Source organism: Pseudophryne corroboree, chromosome 2 (assembly GCF_028390025.1).
Source record: "Pseudophryne corroboree isolate aPseCor3 chromosome 2, aPseCor3.hap2, whole genome shotgun sequence".
In the NCBI taxonomy this organism is placed as follows: domain Eukaryota; kingdom Metazoa; phylum Chordata; class Amphibia; order Anura; family Myobatrachidae; genus Pseudophryne; species Pseudophryne corroboree.
In genome coordinates, this window is record NC_086445.1 from 699426452 (window position 1) to 699445724 (window position 19273).

Below are 19273 nucleotides of genomic sequence, written 5' to 3' on the forward strand. Positions count from 1 at the left end.
CACGCCTCAACAAGAAGCTTCGGAGGTATTGTGCCAGGTCAAGGGACCCTCAGGCAGTAGCAGTGGACGTCCTGGTGACACCGTGGGTGTTTCAGTCGGTCTATGTGTTCCCTCCTCTTCCACTCATCTCAAAGATATTGAGAATCATAAGACGATAAAAGAGTGCAGACAATACTCATTGTTCCAGATTGGCCTCGAAGGGCCTGGTATTCCGATCTTCAGGAAATGCTCACAGAAGATCCGTGGCCTCTTCCTCTCAGAGAGGACCTGTTGCAACAGGGGCCCTGCGTGTTCCAAGACTTACCGCGGTTACGTTTGACGGCATGACGGTTGAACACCGAATCCTAGCTGGGAAAGGCATTCCGGAAGAAGTCATCCCTACTCTGATGAAGGCTAGAAAGGAGGTGACGGCGAAACATTATCACCGTATCTGGAGAAAGCATGTATCTTGGTGTGAATCCAAGAATGCTCCTACGGGAGTTTTCCATCTGGGCCGTTTTCTCCACTTTCTACAGACAGGAGTGGATATGGGCCTAAAATTAGGCTCCATTAAGGTACAGATTTTGGCCCTATCAATTTTCTTTCAGAAGGAATTGGCTTCTCTCCCAGAAGTCCAGACTTTTGTAAAGGGAGTGCTGCACATACAGCCTCCTTTTGTGCCTCCAGTGGCACCATGGGACCTTAACGTGGTGTTACAGTTCCTAAAATCTCACTGGTTTGAACCTCTTCAAACGGTTGAATTGAAATTTCTCACTTGGAAGGTGGTCATGTTGTTGGCCTTGGCATCTGCAAGGCGGGTGTCTGAATTGGCGGCTTTGTCTCACAAAAGCCCCTATCTGATTTTCCATGTGGATAGAGCAGAATTAAGGACCCGTCCTCAATTTTTGCCTAAGGTGGTTTCATCGTTTCATATGAACCAACCTATTGTGGTACCTGTGGCTACGAAGGACTTGGAGGATTCCAAGTCCCTTGATGTAGTCAGGGTCTTAAAAATATATGTAGCCAGGACGGCTCGGGTTAGGAAAACAGAGGCACTGTTTGTCCTGTATGCAGCCAACAAGGTTGGCGCTCCTGCTTCTAAGCAGACTATTGCTCGCTGGATCTGTAACACGATTCAGCAGGCTCATTCTACGGCTGGATTGCCGTTACCAAATTTGGTAAAGGCCCATTCCACTAGGATGGTGGGCTCTTCTTGGGCGGCTGTCCGAGGCGTCTCGGCATTACAGCTGTGCCGAGCGGCGACTTGGTCGGGTTCAAACACTTTTGCTAAATTCTACAAGTTTGATACCTTGGCTGAGGAGGACCTCATGTTTGCTCAATCGGTGCTGCAGAGTCATCCGCACTCTCCCGCCCGTTCTGGAGCTTTGGTATAATCCTCATGGTCCTTACGGAGTCCCCAGCATCCTCTAGGACGTAAGAGAAAATAAGATTTTAAACCTACCGGTAAATCTTTTTCTCCTAGTCCATAGAGGATGCTGGGCGCCCGTCCCAGTGCGGACATGTTTCTGCAAGGCTTATATATAGTTATTGCTTACATAAGGGTTATGTTACAGTTAAGATCAGTCGTTGGCTGATGCTGTTTTGTTCATACTGTTAACTGGTTGAGTATATTCCATGTTATACGGTGTGGTTGGTGTGGGCTGGTATGAGTTTTGCCCTTAGATTAACAAAAATCCTTTCCTCGTACTGTCCGTCTCCTCTGGGCACAGTTTCTCTAACTGAGGTCTGGAGGAGGGGCATAGAGGGAGGAGCCAGTGCACACCCATCTAAAGATCTTTATAGTGCCCATGTCTCCTGCAGAGCCCGTCTATACCCATGGTCCTTACGGAGTCCCCAGCATCCTCTACGGACTAGGAGAAAAATATTTACCGGTAGGTTTAAAATCTTATTTTAAATCATAATGACAACAGAAACTACCCAAATGACCCTGATCAAAAGTTTACATACTCCAGTTCTTAATACCGTGTATTGCCCCCTTTAACATCAATGACAGCTTGAAGTCTTTTGTGGTAGTTGTGGATGAGGCTCTTTATTTTCTCAGATGGTAAAGCTGCCCATTCTTCTTGGCAAAAAGCCACCAGTTCCTGTAAATTCTTGGGCTGTCTTGCATGAACTGCATGTCTGAGATCTCCCCAGAGTGGCTCAATGATATTGATGGCCACTCCAGAACCTTCACTTTATTCTGCTGTAGCCAATGACAGGTCGACTTGGCCTTGTGTTTTGGATCATTGTCATGTTGGAACGTCCAAGTACGTCCCATGCGCAGCTTCCGGGCTGATGAGTGCAAATTTTCCTCCAGTATTTTCTGATAACATGCTGCATTCATCTTGCCATCAATGTTGACCAAGTTTCCAGTGCCTTTGTAGCTCACACATCCCCAAAACATCAGCGATCCACCTGTGTCTCACAGTAGGAATGGTGTACCTTTCATCATAGGCCTTGTTGACTCCTCTCCAAATGTAACGTTTATGGTTGTGGCCAAAATGTTAAATTTTGGTCTCATCACTCCAAATTACTTTGTTCCAGAAGTTTTGAGGCTTGTCTCTGTGCTGTTTGGAGTATTGTAAGCGGGATGCTTTGTGGCATTTGCGTAGTAATGGCTTTCTTCTGGCGACTCGAACATGCAGCCCATTTTTCTTCAAATGCCTCCTTATTGTGCATCTTGAAACAACCACACCACTTTTTTTTCAGAGTGTCCTGTATTTTAGCTGAAGTTATTTGTGGATTTTTCTTTGCATCCCGAACAATTTTCCTGGCAGTTGTGGCTGAACTTTTTGTTGGTCTACCTGACTGTGATTTGGTTTCCACAGAATCCCTCATTTTCCACTTTTTAATTAGAGTTTGAACACTGCTGATTGGCATTCTCAATTGCTTGGATATCTTTTTATATCCCTTTCCTGTTTTATACAGTTCAATTACCTTTTCCCGCAGATCCTTTGACAATTCTTTTGCTTTCCCCATGACTCAGAATCCAGACACGTCAGTGCAGCACTGGATGAAAGATGCAAGGGTCTTTCAGGAGTCCAGAAACTCACTGACCTTTTATACACACACACTGATTACAAGCAAACAGATCACAGGTGACGATGGTTACCTTTAGTAGCCGTTCAAACCCGTTTGTGTCAACTTGTGTGCATATTATCAGGCCAAAATCTCCAGGATATGTAAACTTTTGATCAGGGTCATTTGGGTAGTTTCTGTTGTCATTATGATTTAAAAAGAGTAAACACAGTTGTTTGACAATAAATGGCTTCACCCAACCACTAACCATGAGTGAAAGAAAAGTTTGTGAGTTATTATTCATATTCTCTGACAAATGGCCAGAAAATCACAAATTCTGCTAGGGTATGTAAACTTATGAGCACAACTGTATATATATATATATATATATATATATATATATATATATATAATAGTGATGTGCACCGGAAATTTTTCGGGTTTTGTGTTTTGGTTTTGTGTTCGGTTCCGCGGCCGTGTTTTGGGTTCGAACACGTTTTGGCAAAACCTCACCGAATTTTTTTTGTCGGATTCGGGTGTGTTTTGGATTTGGGTGTTTTTTTCAAAAAACCCTAAAAAAACAGCTTAAATCATAGAATTTTGGGGGTCATTTTGATCCCATAGTATTATTAACCTCAATAACCATAATTTCCACTCATTTCCAGTCTATTCTGAACACCTCACAATATTATTTTTAGTCCTAAAATTTGCACCAAGGTCGCTGGATGGCTAAGCTAAGCGACACAAGTGGCCGACACAAACACCTGGCCCATCTAGGAGTGGCACTGCAGTGTCAGGCAGGATGGCCCTTCAAAAAAGTACTCCCCAAACAGCACATGACGCAAAGAAAAAAGAGGCGCAATGAGGTAGCTGTGTGACTAAGCTCAGCGACCCAAGTGGCCGACACAAACACCTGGCCCATCTAGGAGTGGCACTGCAGTGTCAGACAGGATGGCCCTTCAAAAAAATACTCCCCAAACAGCACATGACGCAAAGAAAAAAAGAGGCGCAATGAGGTAGCTGTGTGACTAAGCTCAGCGACCCAAGTGGCCGACACAAACACTTGGCCCATCTAGGAGTGGCACTGCAGTGTCAGACAGGATGGCCCTTCAAAAAAATACTCCCCAAACAGCACATGACGCAAAGAAAAAAAGAGGCGCAATGAGGTAGCTGTGTGACTAAGCTAAGCGACCCTAGTGGCCGACACAAACACCTGGCCCATCTAGGAGTGGCACTGCAGTGTCACGCAGGATGGCCCTTCAAAAAAATACTCCCCAAACAGCACATGACGCAAAGAAAAAAAGAGGCGCAATGAAGTAGCTGTGTGACTAAGCTAAGCGACCCTAGTGGCCGACACAAACACCAGGCCCATCTAGGAGTGGCACTGCAGTGTCAAGCAGGATGGCCCTTCAAAAAAATACTCCCCAAACAGCACATGACGCAAAGAAAAAAAGAGGCGCAATGAGGTAGCTGTGTGACTAAGCTAAGCGACCCTAGTGGCCGACACAAACACCTGGCCCATCTAGGAGTGGCACTGCAGTGTCACGCAGGATGGCCCTTCAAAAAAATACTCCCCAAACAGCACATGACGCAAAGAAAATAAGAGGCGCAATGAGGTAGCTGTGTGACTAAGCTAAGCGACCCTAGTGGCCGACACAAACACCTGGCCCATCTAGGAGTGGCACTGCAGTGTCACGCAGGATGGCCCTTCAAAAAAATACTCCACAAACAGCACATGACCCTTCAAAAAAATACTCCCCAAACAGCACATGACGCAAAGAAAAATGAAAAAAAAAGAGGTGCAAGATGGAATTGTCCTTGGGCCCTCCCACCCACCCTTATGTTGTATAAACAGGACATGCACACTTTAACAAACCCATCATTTCAGCGACAGGGTCTGCCACACGACTGTGACTGAAATGACTGGTTGGTTTGGGCCCCCACCAAAAAAGAAGCAATCAATCTCTCCTTGCACAAACTGGCTCTACAGAGGCAAGATGTCCACCTCATCATCATCGTCCGATTCATCACCCCTTTCACTGTGTACAGCCCCCTCCTCACAGATTATTAATTCGTCCCCACTGGAATCCACCATCTCAGGTCCCCGTGTACTTTCTGGAGGCAATTGCTGCTGGTGAATGTCTCCACGGAGGAATTGATTATAATTCATTTTAATGAACATCATCTTCTCCACATTTTCTGGAAGTAACCTCGTACGCCGATTGCTGACAAGGTGAGCGGCGGCACTAAACACTCTTTCGGAGTACACACTGGTGGGAGGGCAACTTAGGTAGAATAAAGCCAGTTTGTGCAAGGGCCTCCAAATTGCCTCTTTTTCCTGCCAGTATATGTACGGACTGTCTGACGTGCCTACTTGGATGCGGTCACTCATATAATCCTCCACCATTCTTTCAATGGTGAGAGAATCATATGCAGTGACAGTAGACGACATGTCAGTAATCGTTAGCAGGTCCTTCAGTCCGGACCAGATGTCAGCATCAGCAGTCGCTCCAGACTGCCCTGCATCACCGCCAGCGGGTGGGCTCTGAATTCTTAGCCTTTTCCTCGCACCCCCAGTTGCGGGAGAATGTGAAGGAGGAGATGTTGACGGGTCGCGTTCCGCTTGACTTGACAATTTTCTCACCAGCAGGTCTTTGAACCTCTGCAGACTTGTGTCTGCCGGAAAGAGAGATCCAACGTAGGTTTTAAATCTAGGATCGAGCACAGTGGCCAAAATGTAGTGCTCTGATTTCAACAGATTGACCACCCGTGAATCCTGGTTAAGCGAATGAAGGGCTCCATCCACAAGTCCCACATGCCTAGCGGAATCGCTCTGTTTTAGCTCCTCCTTCAATGCCTCCAGCTTCTTCTGTAAAAGCCTGAACAGGGGAATGACCTGACTCAGGCTGGCAGTGTCTGAACTGACTTCACGTGTGGCAAGTTCAAAAGGTTGCAGAACCTTGCACAACGTTGAAATCATTCTCCACTGCGCTTGAGACAGGTGCATTCCACCTCCTTTGCCTATATCGTGGGCAGATGTATAGGCTTGATTGGCCTTTTGCTGCTCCTCCATCCTCTGAAGCATATAGAGGGTTGAATTCCACCTCGTTACCACCTCTTGCTTCAGATGATGGCAGGGCAGGTTCAGGTGTTTTTGGTGGTGCTCCAGTCTTCTGTACGCGGTGCCTGTACGCCGAAAGTGGCCCGCAATTCTTCTGGCCACCGACAGCATCTCTTGCACGCCCCTGTCGTTTTTTAAATAATTCTGCACCACCAAATTCAAGGTATGTGCAAAACATGGGACGTGCTGGAATTTGCCCAGATGTAATGCACGCACAATATTGCTGGCGTTGTCCGATGCCACAAATCCCCAGGAGAGTCCAATTGGGGTAAGCCATTCTGCGATGATCTTCCTCAGTTGCCGTAAGAGGTTTTCAGCTGTGTGTGTATTCTGGAAAGCGGTGATACAAAGCGTAGCCTGCCTAGGAACGAGTTGGCGTTTGCGAGATGCTGCTACTGGTGCCGCCGCTGCTGTTCTTGCAGCGGGAGGCAATACATCTACCCAGTGGGCTGTCACAGTCATATAGTCCTGAGTCTGCCCTGCTCCACTTGTCCACATGTCCGTGGTTAAGTGGACATTGGGTACAACTGCATTTTTTAGGACACTGGTGACTCTTTTTCTGACGTCCGTGTACATTCTCGGTATCGCCTGCCTAGAGAAGTGGAACCTAGATGGTATTTGGTAACGGGGGCACACTACCTTAAGCAATTCTCTAGTTCCCCGTGAACTAACGGCGGATACTGGACGCACGTCTAACACCAACATAGTTGTCAAGGCCTGAGTTATCCGCTTTGCAACAGGATGACTGCTGTGATATTTCATCTTCCTCGCAAAGGACTGTTGGACAGTCAATTGCTTACTGGAAGTAGTACAAGTGGTCTTCCGACTTCCCCTCTGGGATGACGATCGACTCCCAGCAGCAACAACAGCAGCGCCAGCAGCAGTAGGCGTTACACTCAAGGATGCATCGGAGGAATTCCAGGCAGGAGAGGACTCGTCAGACTTGCCAGTGACATGGCCTGCAGGACTATTGGCTTTCCTGGATAAGGAGGAAATTGACACTGAGGGAGTTGGTGGTGTGGTTTGCGGGAGCATGGTTACAAGAGGAAGGGATTTACTAGTAAGTGGACTGCTTCCGCTGTCGCCCAAAGTTTTTTAACTTGTCACTGACTAATTCTGAATGCGCTGCAGGTGACGTATAAGGGAGGATGTTCCGAGGTGGTTAACGTCCTTACCCCTACTTATTACAGCTTGACAAAGGCAACACACGGCTTGACACCAGTTGTCCGCATTTCTGTTGAAATAATTCCACACTGAAGAGCTGATTTTTTTTGTATTTTGACCAGGCATGTCAATGGCCATATTCGTCCCACGGACAACAGGTGTCTCCCCGGGTGCCTGACTTAAACAAACCACCTCACCATCAGAATCCTCCTTGTCAATTTCCTCCCCAGCTCCAGCAACACCCATATCCTTATCCTGGTGTACTTCAACACTGACATCTTCAATTTGACTATCAGGAACTGGACTGTGGGTGCTCCTTCCAGCACTTGCAGGGGGCGTGCAAATGGTGGAAGGCGCAAGCTCTTCCCGTCCAGTGTTGGGAAGAGCTTGGACTCTCCTTGGGGATTTGTGATTTCGAAGAACGCACAGTTCTTTGCTGTGCTTTTGCCAGCTTAAGTCTTTTCTTTTTTATAGCGAGAGGATGAGTGCTTCCATCCTCATGTGAAGCTGAACCACTAGCCATGAACATAGGCCAGGGCCTCAGCCGTTCCTTGCCACTCCGTGTCGTAAATGGCATATTGGCAAGTTTACGCTTCTCCTCAGACGCTTTTAATTTTGATTTTTGGGTCATTTTACTGATCTTTTGTGTTTTGGATTTTACATGCTCTGTACTATGACATTGGGCATCGGCCTTGGCAGACGACGTTGATGGCATTTCATCGTCTCGGCCATGACTAGTGGCAGCAGCTTCAGCACGAGGTGGAAGTGGATCTTGATCTTTCCCTATTTTTTTAACCTCCACATTTTTGTTCTCCATATTTTAATGCGCACAACTAAAAGCCACCACAGGTATACAATGTAGATGGATGGATAGTATAGTATTATATTACTTATGGATGACGAGTGCACTGACGACACAGAGGTAGGTACAGCCGTGGCCTACCGTACTGCTATATATATATATATATATATATAATATACTGTATAATAATAATAATAACGGACCTGGTGGACACTGTCAGCAGACTGCTAAACTAGTATGAAGAAAAAAAAACCCACCACAGGTATACAATGTAGATGGATGGATAGTATAGTATTATATTACTTATGGACGACGAGTGCACTGATGACACAGAGGTAGGTACAGCCGTGGCCTACCGTACTGCTATATATATATATATATATATATAATACTAGGTGCTTCATCGCGCCCTACGGGCGCTCTTCACACCGTCGCAAGGGGCTACACCCCCTTAACCCTTGCATGCCTTTCTGGGGTTCAAGATTTGTATTATATGGAGTATTACCTGCATTCCTTTGTCAGTGGTTAAATATTGCACAATGAAAGGGCATGCGATGGTGAAGAAGGCACAGCCCCTTGCGATGGTCTGGAGGCGCCGTGGGTAGGGGAGGGGCAGGTACGGGTGGTGCGGCGGATGGGAAAGGGGGTCTGGAGGCGCTGCAGGTGGTGGAGGGGTAGGTGCGGGGGTGCCATGGGTGGGGGAGGGGTCGTGGGGGGGGGGACCGCAGATGGAGGAGGGTGTCTGCAGATGCTGCGGATGGAGGGGGGCAGGTGTGGGGGGAGACATATATGGGGGGTGGATGGTGGAGGGGGTCTGGAGGTGCTGTGGGTGGTGGAGGGGTGGAGGAGTGGGAGCCACGGGTGGTGTAGGGGGTCTGGAGGCACAGCGTGTGGGGGAGGGGTGGAGTGCCGCATGTGGTGGAGGAGAAGGTGCGGAGGTGTGGTGCATTGAGGAGGGGTCTGGAGGCGCTGCAGGTACTGTACCTGCCAAAAAGGTAGTTGGAGGGTATGCAGTAACAGGGCTAGGACAGGCGTGACAGGGTCAGATCAGGGGTGACAGGGCCAGGATAGGGGTAACAGGGCCAGCATAAGGGTGAAAGGGCCAGGATAAGGGTGACAGGGCAAGGCCAGGGGTGACAGGGACATGACAGAACACAGGGCATGGGAGAGATTGGTATTAGGGACAAAACAGTGGTGACAGACAGATGTGTCTTACCGGAGTCACGGCTGCTGCTGTTTCACTCCAACCTGTTGGGATCTGCTGCTGGTGGAGACTTGGCATGGCTTACTCTCTCAGGCTGGAGTCCTGCTTCCTCTGCCGGTCAGCATCCCTCCCCCCCTCCTCAGTCACACACCGCAGACCTCGCGCAGCTGCCGGGCACTGTGGTAAGGGGAGACTGGGAGTGACTGGTTAGCTCCCAGGAGACGCTGCGGCTGGAGGGAGGAGGGGGTTGGAGCCTGCAAACAGCTCGGACTTCTGCAGTGCTACCCGCTGGCTAAAGTGTGTGAAGGAGCTGGGCGCACCTCACTGCGGGCGGCAGCACTGCAGCTAGCGGTGGGGTTGCCGGGGCTGGAGATAACAGAGGCAGTACGGAACCTGCACAGCAGCAGGTGCCCCACAAAACTGCAGCTAAGAAGCGTGGAGTGTGCTAGAAAGTGACGCTCCTCCGCACTAGAGACACCCTGCTGAGTATGCTGATGTGGGGGGGTCAAGCACACAGTGAGCCGGTGCCCGTCTGTCTGTACGGCATACCCCCTCAAACATACCTCCCAACTGTACCGGGGTTCCGGCAGCAGAGCCGGATTAAGGGGGGGGGGCAGGGGGTACGTACCGTGGGCCCCACAGTTTTAGAGGGCCCCTCAACTGGAGTAGCTCTGTCCCGGCTCAGAAGCTCCCCCGTCCTGCCAGCAACAGCATTGTGCTACAGTCAGCACACGCTGCTGCGTGTTGGCAGGTCTGTTGTGTTGCCTGCTTTCTTCTGCCTGTGCGGGTGTGTAGGGGGAAGCGACCACCTCCACTGGATTTAGCCCTAGCTGAGGGGCCAAAATTCCATATATAAAAAAAAAAAAAATCCCGGAATTTGCATAAGGGGGCGTGGCCACGCTTCCCGCGATTAGGCAACGCCCCCAGCCCCACAGCAGAGACAGCCATGAGATAGGGCTCCCCTGTCTCAAGTGCCCTGGGCCCCCCGGACTCAAAATCCGCCCCTGGAGGCATGCCAGCAGCTCACAGAGCGCTGGGCATGCCCCCTCACTGACGAAAACGGGGGCCCTCCCGTGAAGCCACGCCCCCTTTTGATGACCACGCCCCTTTTTGCTGCGTGTGTGTGTGTGTGCCCTCCTTCTGCCTGAAGAAAGCTGGGAGGTATGCACCCCTGTCTGCCTGAAGAAAGCTGGGAGGTATGCACCCCTGCCTGTGCCATGCCCATACTATCTGCTTCTGCTCCTAGTCTCCTATAGATTTGCCCAGATCTGTGACTCATTTGACTAACTCCGCCCAGTGTTGTGACTCCACCCAGCGTTAGCAAATGAGTCACAAAGTCACAGATCTGGGCTATTATATAGGAGATACTGTATAATAATAATAATAACGGACCTGGTGGACACTGTCAGCAGACTGCTAAACTAGTATGAAGAAAAAAAAAAAACACCACAGGTATACAATGTAGATGGATGGATAGTATAGTATTATATTACTTATGGACGACGAGTGCACTGACGACACAGAGGTAGGTACAGCCGTGGCCTACCGTACTGCTATATATATATATATATATCAGTGACGTGCGGTGAGGTTAATGACTGGGGAGGCGCTAGCTATCATTAGAGTCGGATTTACACACATTATATATATACACACACACACACACACACACACACACACACACACACACACACACACATATACACATATACTGTATGTGTGTATATATATATATATATATATATATTCAGTGGTTGAAGTGGACATTTTGAAGTGGGGGTATGCAAAAGTCAAGGGCGTAATTATTTGCGCGCTCCAGAAAAGGGGGCGTGGTCACACAAATGGGGGGTGGTCACCCAAAAAGGGGCGTGCCCAGTGTAGTAGAACCACTTATACTATCTAGTACTAGTGCCCCTTTCACCTTATAGCACACTGAATGAGCCGAAATTCACATTGTAGCACACTGAATGAGCCGAAATTCACATTGCAGCACACTGAATGAGTCGAAATTCACATTGCAGCACACGGAATGAGCCGAAATTTACATTGCAGCACACTGAATGAGTCGAAATTCACATTGCAGCACACTGAATGAGCCGAAATTCACATTGCAGCAGACTGAATGAGCCGAAATTCACATTGCAGCACACTGAATGAGCCAAAATTCACATTGTAGCACACTGAATGAGCCGAAATTTACATTGCAGCACACTGAATGAGTCGAAATTCACATTGCAGCACACTGAATGAGCCGAAATTCACATTGCAGCACACTGAATGAGCCGAAATTCACATTGCAGCACACTGAATGAGCCGAAATTCACATTGTAGCACACTGAATGAGCCGAAATTCACATTGCAGCACACTGAATGAGTCGAAAATCACATTGCAGCGCACTGAATGAGCCGAAATTCACATTATAGCACATTGCAGCACATTGAATGAGCCGAAATTCACATTGCAGCACACTGATTGAGCCGAAATTAACAGTGCAGCACACTGAATGAGCCGAAATTCACATTGCAGCACACTGAATGAGCTGAAATTGTGACAGCAGGGACAGCCAGAGTGATAACAGGGAGAGAGAGTGACGACAGGGAGAGAGAGAGTGACGACAGTGACAACAGGGAGAGAGAGTGATGACAGGGAGAGAGAGTGACGACAGGGAGAGAGAGTGATGACAGTGACGACAGGGAGAGAGAGTGACGACAGGGAGAGAGAGAGTGATGAGAGTGACGACAGGGAGAGAGAGTGACGACAGTGATGACAGGGAGAGAGAGCGACGACAGGGAGAGTGACGACGGTGACGACAGGGAGAGAGAGTGACGACAGTAACAGCAGGGAGAGAGAGAGTGACAGTAGGGACAGGGACGGTAACAACAGGGAAAGAGGTGACAGCAGGGGAACATTACCTCATTTGTTGCTGGTGGCTGGCAGCGGTGAGCGGTGGGCTGCTGGCGGCGGCGGGCGGCTGGTGGCCGGCGGCTGGCAGTGGTGAGCGGCGTGCGGCTGTGAGCTAATACAGCGCTCTACACAGCCGCCGCGCAGGGACGGGGAGCACCATGTGCAGCAGGATGGCCACTTCCCTCGCCTCCTGCTGCACTTTCAGTTCCGCATATCCGGATCAGTGGAAGAAGTGGCGGTATATCATACCGCCGTATACTGCCCCACTTCGACCACTGTATATACTAAACCCCCTAACCCTTCCTCCCCCACAGCCTAACCCTAACCTTCTCTGCAGGGTAAACCTAAGGGTAAACCCCACCCCCAGATCATATATTTATATCAAAGAAATAAAAGGCAATGTACTCAGTATGGGCATACTGTATACACAGAGCGGTACACACACATGCATAGCCTTGTATCACCCAGTACCTGCTGGTCTCCTTTCCACCAAACTTTTGCTGTCAGGCTGGGGTACTCTCCTGTTCTTCCCCAGCTGGAGTTTTGATCCGGCCACGGAAAGCCTTAGCTTGGCGGCTGGCGGCGGCGGACAGGGGACTCAGGTCTGTGCCCTCTCCCCTGGTATACGGCCAGGCTTCCTGTGGTCTGTGCTGCAATCTCTGCCCGGGATGCAGGTCCCAGTGTTGCAGTGAGAGACGGCGTCAGCTCCTGTGTGTGTGTGGGGGGGCGCCCATTATAACAGCGGGGACGGACGTGCGGTCACTTTAACAGCGCGTCCGGGGGGGATGCGTGTTGTCACTTTAACAGCGCGTCGAGGGGGGGATGCGGTCACTTTACCAACAGGTCTGGGATGGGGACAGGAGGGTGTAAAGTCACTATACCAGCGGGTCCTGGATGCAGACAATGGCCAGCCAGCGTCAATGTTTCCTAACGCGGGTGCTCGGTCTCTTCCTGGATGGTCACATGACCCATCCGAGGTCCCCAATCACAGCTTCAGCCAGTGTGAGGCATGCCTCACTTGGATCTGTTTTAACTGCTGTGATTGGCCGCTGTGTATCCTCTCCTCCCTCCACAGGCAGCGCTGCTGCAGTTCCAAACTATGAGACGTGAGGCAGAGCTGTTGCTGCCTCACGTCTCATTTCTCCCTTCAAATCCACAGTGATCCTAAAACCTGCAAAGTTTTAACTATACAAATGATCACTTTAATACAAAGAAGATGATTATTTGTTATAAATATCTTCTTTGTATTATTCTAATCATTATATAGTCAAAACTCTGGAGAATGACAGGGAGCATGACAGGTGAGGCTCTGCCTCCCCTGCCTCCCCTGACTGCACGTCCCTGATATATATATATATATATATATATATATATATATATAATATACTGTATAATAATAATAACGGACCTGGTGGACACTGTCAGCAGACTGCTAAACTAGTATGAAGAAAAAAAAAGCCACCACAGGTATACAATGTAGATGGATACTATAGTATAGTATTATATTACTTATGGACGACGAGTGCACTGACGACACAGAGGTAGGTACAGTCGTGGCCTACCGTACTGCTATATATATATATATATATATATATAATATACTGTATAATAATAATAACGGACTTGGTGGACACTGTCAGCAGACTGCTAAACTAGTATGAAGAAAAAAAAAACCCACCACAGGTATACAATGTAGATGGATGGATTGGATACTATAGTATAGTATTATATTACTTATGGACGACGAGTGCACTGACGACACAGAGGTAGGTACAGCCGTGGCCTACCGTACTGCTATATATATATATATATATATATATATATATAATATACTGTATAATAATAATAACGGACCTGGTGGACACTGTCAGCAGACTGCTAAACTAGTATGAAGAAAAAAAAAACCACCACAGGTATACAATGTAGATGGATGGATAGTATAGTATTATATTACTTATGGACGACGAGTGCACTGACGACACAGAGGTAGGTACAGCCGTGGCCTACCGTACTGCTATATATATATATATATATATATATATATAATATACTGTATAATAATAATAACGGACCTGGTGGACACTGTCAGCAGACTGCTAGACTAGTATGAAGAAAAAAATACCCACCACAGGTATACAATGTAGATGGAAGGATAGTATAGTATTATATTACTTATGGACGACGAGTGCACTGACGACACAGAGGTAGGTACAGCCGTGGCCTACCGTACTGCTATATATATATATATATATATAATATACTGTATAATAATAATAACGGACCTGGTGGACACTGTCAGCAGACTGCTAAACTAGTATGAAGAAAAAAAAGCCACCACAGGTATACAATGTAGATGGATACTATAGTATAGTATTATATTACTTATGGACGACGAGTGCACTGACGACACAGAGGTAGGTACAGCCGTGGCCTACCGTACTGCTATATATATATATATATATATATATATATATATAATATACTGTATAATAATAATAACGGACCTGGTGGACACTGTCAGCAGACTGCTAAACTAGTATGAAGAAAAAAAAACCCACCACAGGTATACAATGTAGATGGATGGATTGGATACTATAGTATAGTATTATATTACTTATGGACGACGAGTGCACTGACGACACAGAGGTAGGTACAGCCGTGGCCTACCGTACTGCTATATATATATATATATATATATATATATATAATATACTGTATAATAATAATAACGGACCTGGTGGACACTGTCAGCAGACTGCTAAACTAGTATGAAGAAAAAAAAAACCACCACAGGTATACAATGTAGATGGAAGGATAGTATAGTATTATATTACTTATGGACGACGAGTGCACTGATGACACAGAGGTAGGTACAGCCGTGGCCTACCGTACTGCTATATATATATATATATATATATATAATATACTGTATAATAATAATAACGGACCTGGTGGACACTGTCAGCAGACTGCTAAACTAGTATGAAGGAAAAAAAAGCTACCACAGGTATACAATGTAGATGGATGGATACTATAGTATAGTATTATATTACTTATGGACGACGAGTGCACTGACGACACAGAGGTAGGTACAGCCGTGGCCTACCATACTGCTATATATATATATATATATATATATATAATATACTGTATAATAATAATAACGGACCTGGTGGACACTGTCAGCAGACTGCTAAACTAGTATAAAGAAAAAAAAACCCACCACAGGTATACAATGTAGATGGATGGATAGTATAGTATTATATTACTTATGGACGACGAGTGCACTGACGACACAGAGGTAGGTACAGCCGTGGCCTACCGTACTGCTATATATATATATATATATATATATATATATAATATATTGTATAATAATAATAACGGACCTGGTGGACACTGTCAGCAGACTGCTAAACTAGTATGAAGAAAAAAAAAACCACCACAGGTATACAATGTAGATGGATGGATTGGATACTATAGTATAGTATTATATTACTTATGGACGACGAGTGCACTGACGACACAGAGGTAGGTACAGCCGTGGCCTACCGTACTGCTATATATATATATATATATATATATATATATATTATACTGTATAATAATAATAACGGACCTGGTGGACACTGTCAGCAGACTGCTAAACTAGTATGAAGAAAAAAAAACCCACCACAGGTATACAATGTAGATGGATGGATTGGATACTATAGTATAGTATTATATTACTTATGGACGACGAGTGCACTGACGACACAGAGGTAGGTACAGCCGTGGCCTACCGTACTGCTATATATATATATATATATATATATATATTATACTGTATAATAATAATAACGGACCTGGTGGACACTGTCAGCAGACTGCAAAACTAGTATGAAGAAAAAAAAACCCACCACAGGTATACAATGTAGATGGATGGATTGGATACTATAGTATAGTATTATATTACTTATGGACGACGAGTGCACTGACGACACAGAGGTAGGTACAGCCGTGGCCTACCGTACTGCTATATATATATATATATATATATATATATATATATATATATAATATACTGTATAATAATAGTAATAACGGACCTGGTGGACACTGTCAGCAGACTGCTAGACTAGTATGAAGAAAAAAAAACCACCACAGGTATACAATGTAGATGGAAGGATAGTATAGTATTATATTACTTATGGACGACGAGTGCACTGACGACACAGAGGTAGGTACAGCCGTGGCCTACCGTACTGCTATATATACATATATATATATATATATATATATATATATATAATATACTGTATAATAATAATAACGGACCTGGTGGACACTGTCAGCAGACTGCTAAACTAGTATGAAGAAAAAAAAAAGCACCACAGGTATACAATGTAGATGGAAGGATAGTATAGTATTATATTACTTATGGACGACGAGTGCACTGACGACACAGAGGTAGGTACAGCCGTGGCCTACCGTACTGCTATATATATATATATATATATATATAATATACTGTATAATAATAATAACGGACCTGGTGGACACTGTCAGCAGACTGCTAAACTAGTATGAAGAAAAAAAAAGCTACCACAGGTATACAATGTAGATGGATGGATACTATAGTATAGTATTATATTACTTATGGACGACGAGTGCACTGACGACACAGAGGTAGGTACAGCCGTGGCCTACCATACTGCTATATATATATATATATATATATATATATATATATAATATACTGTATAATAATAATAACGGACCTGGTGGACACTGTCAGCAGACTGCTAAACTAGTATAAAGAAAAAAAAAACCACCACAGGTATACAATGTAGATGGATGGATAGTATAGTATTATATTACTTATGGACGACGAGTGCACTGACGACACAGAGGTAGGTACAGCCGTGGCCTACCGTACTGCTATATATATATATATATATATATAATATATTGTATAATAATAATAACGGACCTGGTGGACACTGTCAGCAGACTGCTAAACTAGTATGAAGAAAAAAAAACCCACCACAGGTATACAATGTAGATGGATGGATTGGATACTATAGTATAGTATTATATTACTTATGGACGACGAGTGCACTGACGACACAGAGGTAGGTACAGCCGTGGCCTACCGTACTGCTATATATATATATATATATATATATAATATACTGTATAATAATAATAACGGACCTGGTGGACACTGTCAGCAGACTGCTAAACTAGTATGAAGAAAAAAAAACCCACCACAGGTATACAATGTAGATGGATGGATACTATAGTATAGTATTATATTACTTATGGACGACGAGTGCACTGACGACACAGAGGTAGGTACAGCCGTGGCCTACCGTACTGCTATATATATATATATATATATATATATATAATATACTATATAATAATAACGGACCTGGTGGACACTGTCAGCAGACTGCTTAACTAGTATGAAGAAAAATAAAGCCACCACAGGAGTGTTTTTCAGGCAGACAAACGTATACTGGACTGGTGGTCACTGTCAGCAAAACTGTGCACTGTACTCCTGCTATAACTGCTCCCCAGTCACCACAATTAGGCAGTGTGAGCAGTACACTCAGCACAGATATATGCAGCAGTGCAGCACACTGAGTGAGCACAGATATGGTGGAGCGTTTTTTTTCAGGCAGAGAAACAACGGATTAAACTCACTGGTGGTATAATCAAAACCCTGCACTGCACTGCCCTAACAGCTGCTCCCCGTCCCCAATCCTCCCCACAATTATAAGTCACTCAGTCTTTTCTACTATAATGGAGAGGACGCAAGCCACGTCCTCTCCCTATCAATCTCAATGCATGTGTGAAAATGGCGGTGACGCGCGGCTCCTTATATAGAATCCGAATCTCGCGAGAATCCGACAGCGGGATGATGACGTTCGGGCGCACTCGGGTTAACCGAGCAAGGTGGAAGGATCTGAGTCGCTCGGACCCGTGAAAAAAAAGGTGAAGTTCGGGCGGGTTCGGATCCCGAGGATCCGAACCCGCTCATCACTAATATATAAACATACTGTGAGTATATACTGTACACAAACATATATGCGGATTTATATATATATATAAATATATATATACAGTACATACACAAACACTCATGAAACATACATACATACTGTACATACACAAGCTCACACATGCATACATCCATACAAATACAGATACAGTACACACATAAATACAGACTTCACACTTACATATGCAGTGTTATATGTCTGTAATCCACCAGGCGCTGAGAGCAGAGAGGCGGCAGTTTGAGAGGATGGAGGGAGCTGCTGTGGCTGAGCATGCACAGTCAGCAGCTCCCCCAGCCCCGGGGCATTCTCTTAAGCAGAGAGCTCCATAGCTCTCTGTTGCTGCAGCTCCGCCGTGGTGATCGCGAACGCGGTCGCGGCTTTTGCTGAGACAGAGACACAGCTGTCTCCGTCTCAAAATAGAAAATTCAACTCTTCAGGGGGCGTTTCCTGGTACTCGGAAACCCCCCTGCGTGCGCCACTGGGGACACCAGGGGATGAGGTGGTAGGGAGTGTTACAAAAACCCTAGTTTCGGCCCTGCCCTACAGAAGTGCATTATTCGTCATTCCTTGCTACTACACAGTCTTTCTTTGTATCTCTGCAGACAATGTACAGCATGCTTCATACCCAGTCTGCCTCACTTTGCTCCCTAAGTGCCAGAAATATAAGGATCAGTGCTCGAAGTGGGCTGGTGTACAACAGTATAGCATACTGCCACTTGCCGCACTGAGTCTGGGCATACTGGTTTTCTTTTAAAGCTTACAGCTTATTAGATCAGGGCGGGATGTACTAACAGTGATCGCAGGTCATCGCCAGTCATCGCAACGATGCTAATCGCATATGTACTAGCAGACACTAGGAGGTGACGTGTGCTGGGAGTCCCTGGGAGGTGGGGGATCGTGGAGCCGAACAAGCAGGCTTCCAGGACACAGGTAAGGGGGGGGGGGGGGGGTGGCGTGAGCGGCAGATGTGGCACTGGGCGGGGAGTGCGATGGGTTGCTTCTATATGGTACCGCCATAAAAAGAAGG

The 19273-nt window shown here is 46.3% G+C and overlaps 1 protein-coding gene across 6 annotated transcripts in view; it reads right to left on the reverse strand.

Annotated features, from left to right (window-relative positions):
* Positions 1 to 19273, reverse strand: part of OPTC (opticin) — a 297868-nt gene that overhangs the window by 193281 nt on the left and 85314 nt on the right. For 2 of the 6 annotated variants that reach the window (XM_063955279.1, XM_063955274.1), the window contains exon 1: positions 12668 to 13175. The exons of 3 other annotated variants lie outside the window; for them this stretch is intronic. The gene's annotated coding sequence lies outside the window, so the exon portion shown is untranslated. Of the gene's footprint in view, positions 1 to 12667; positions 13176 to 19273 lie in introns of those variants that run through there. One more of the 6 variants, XM_063955277.1, reaches the window with a different exon arrangement.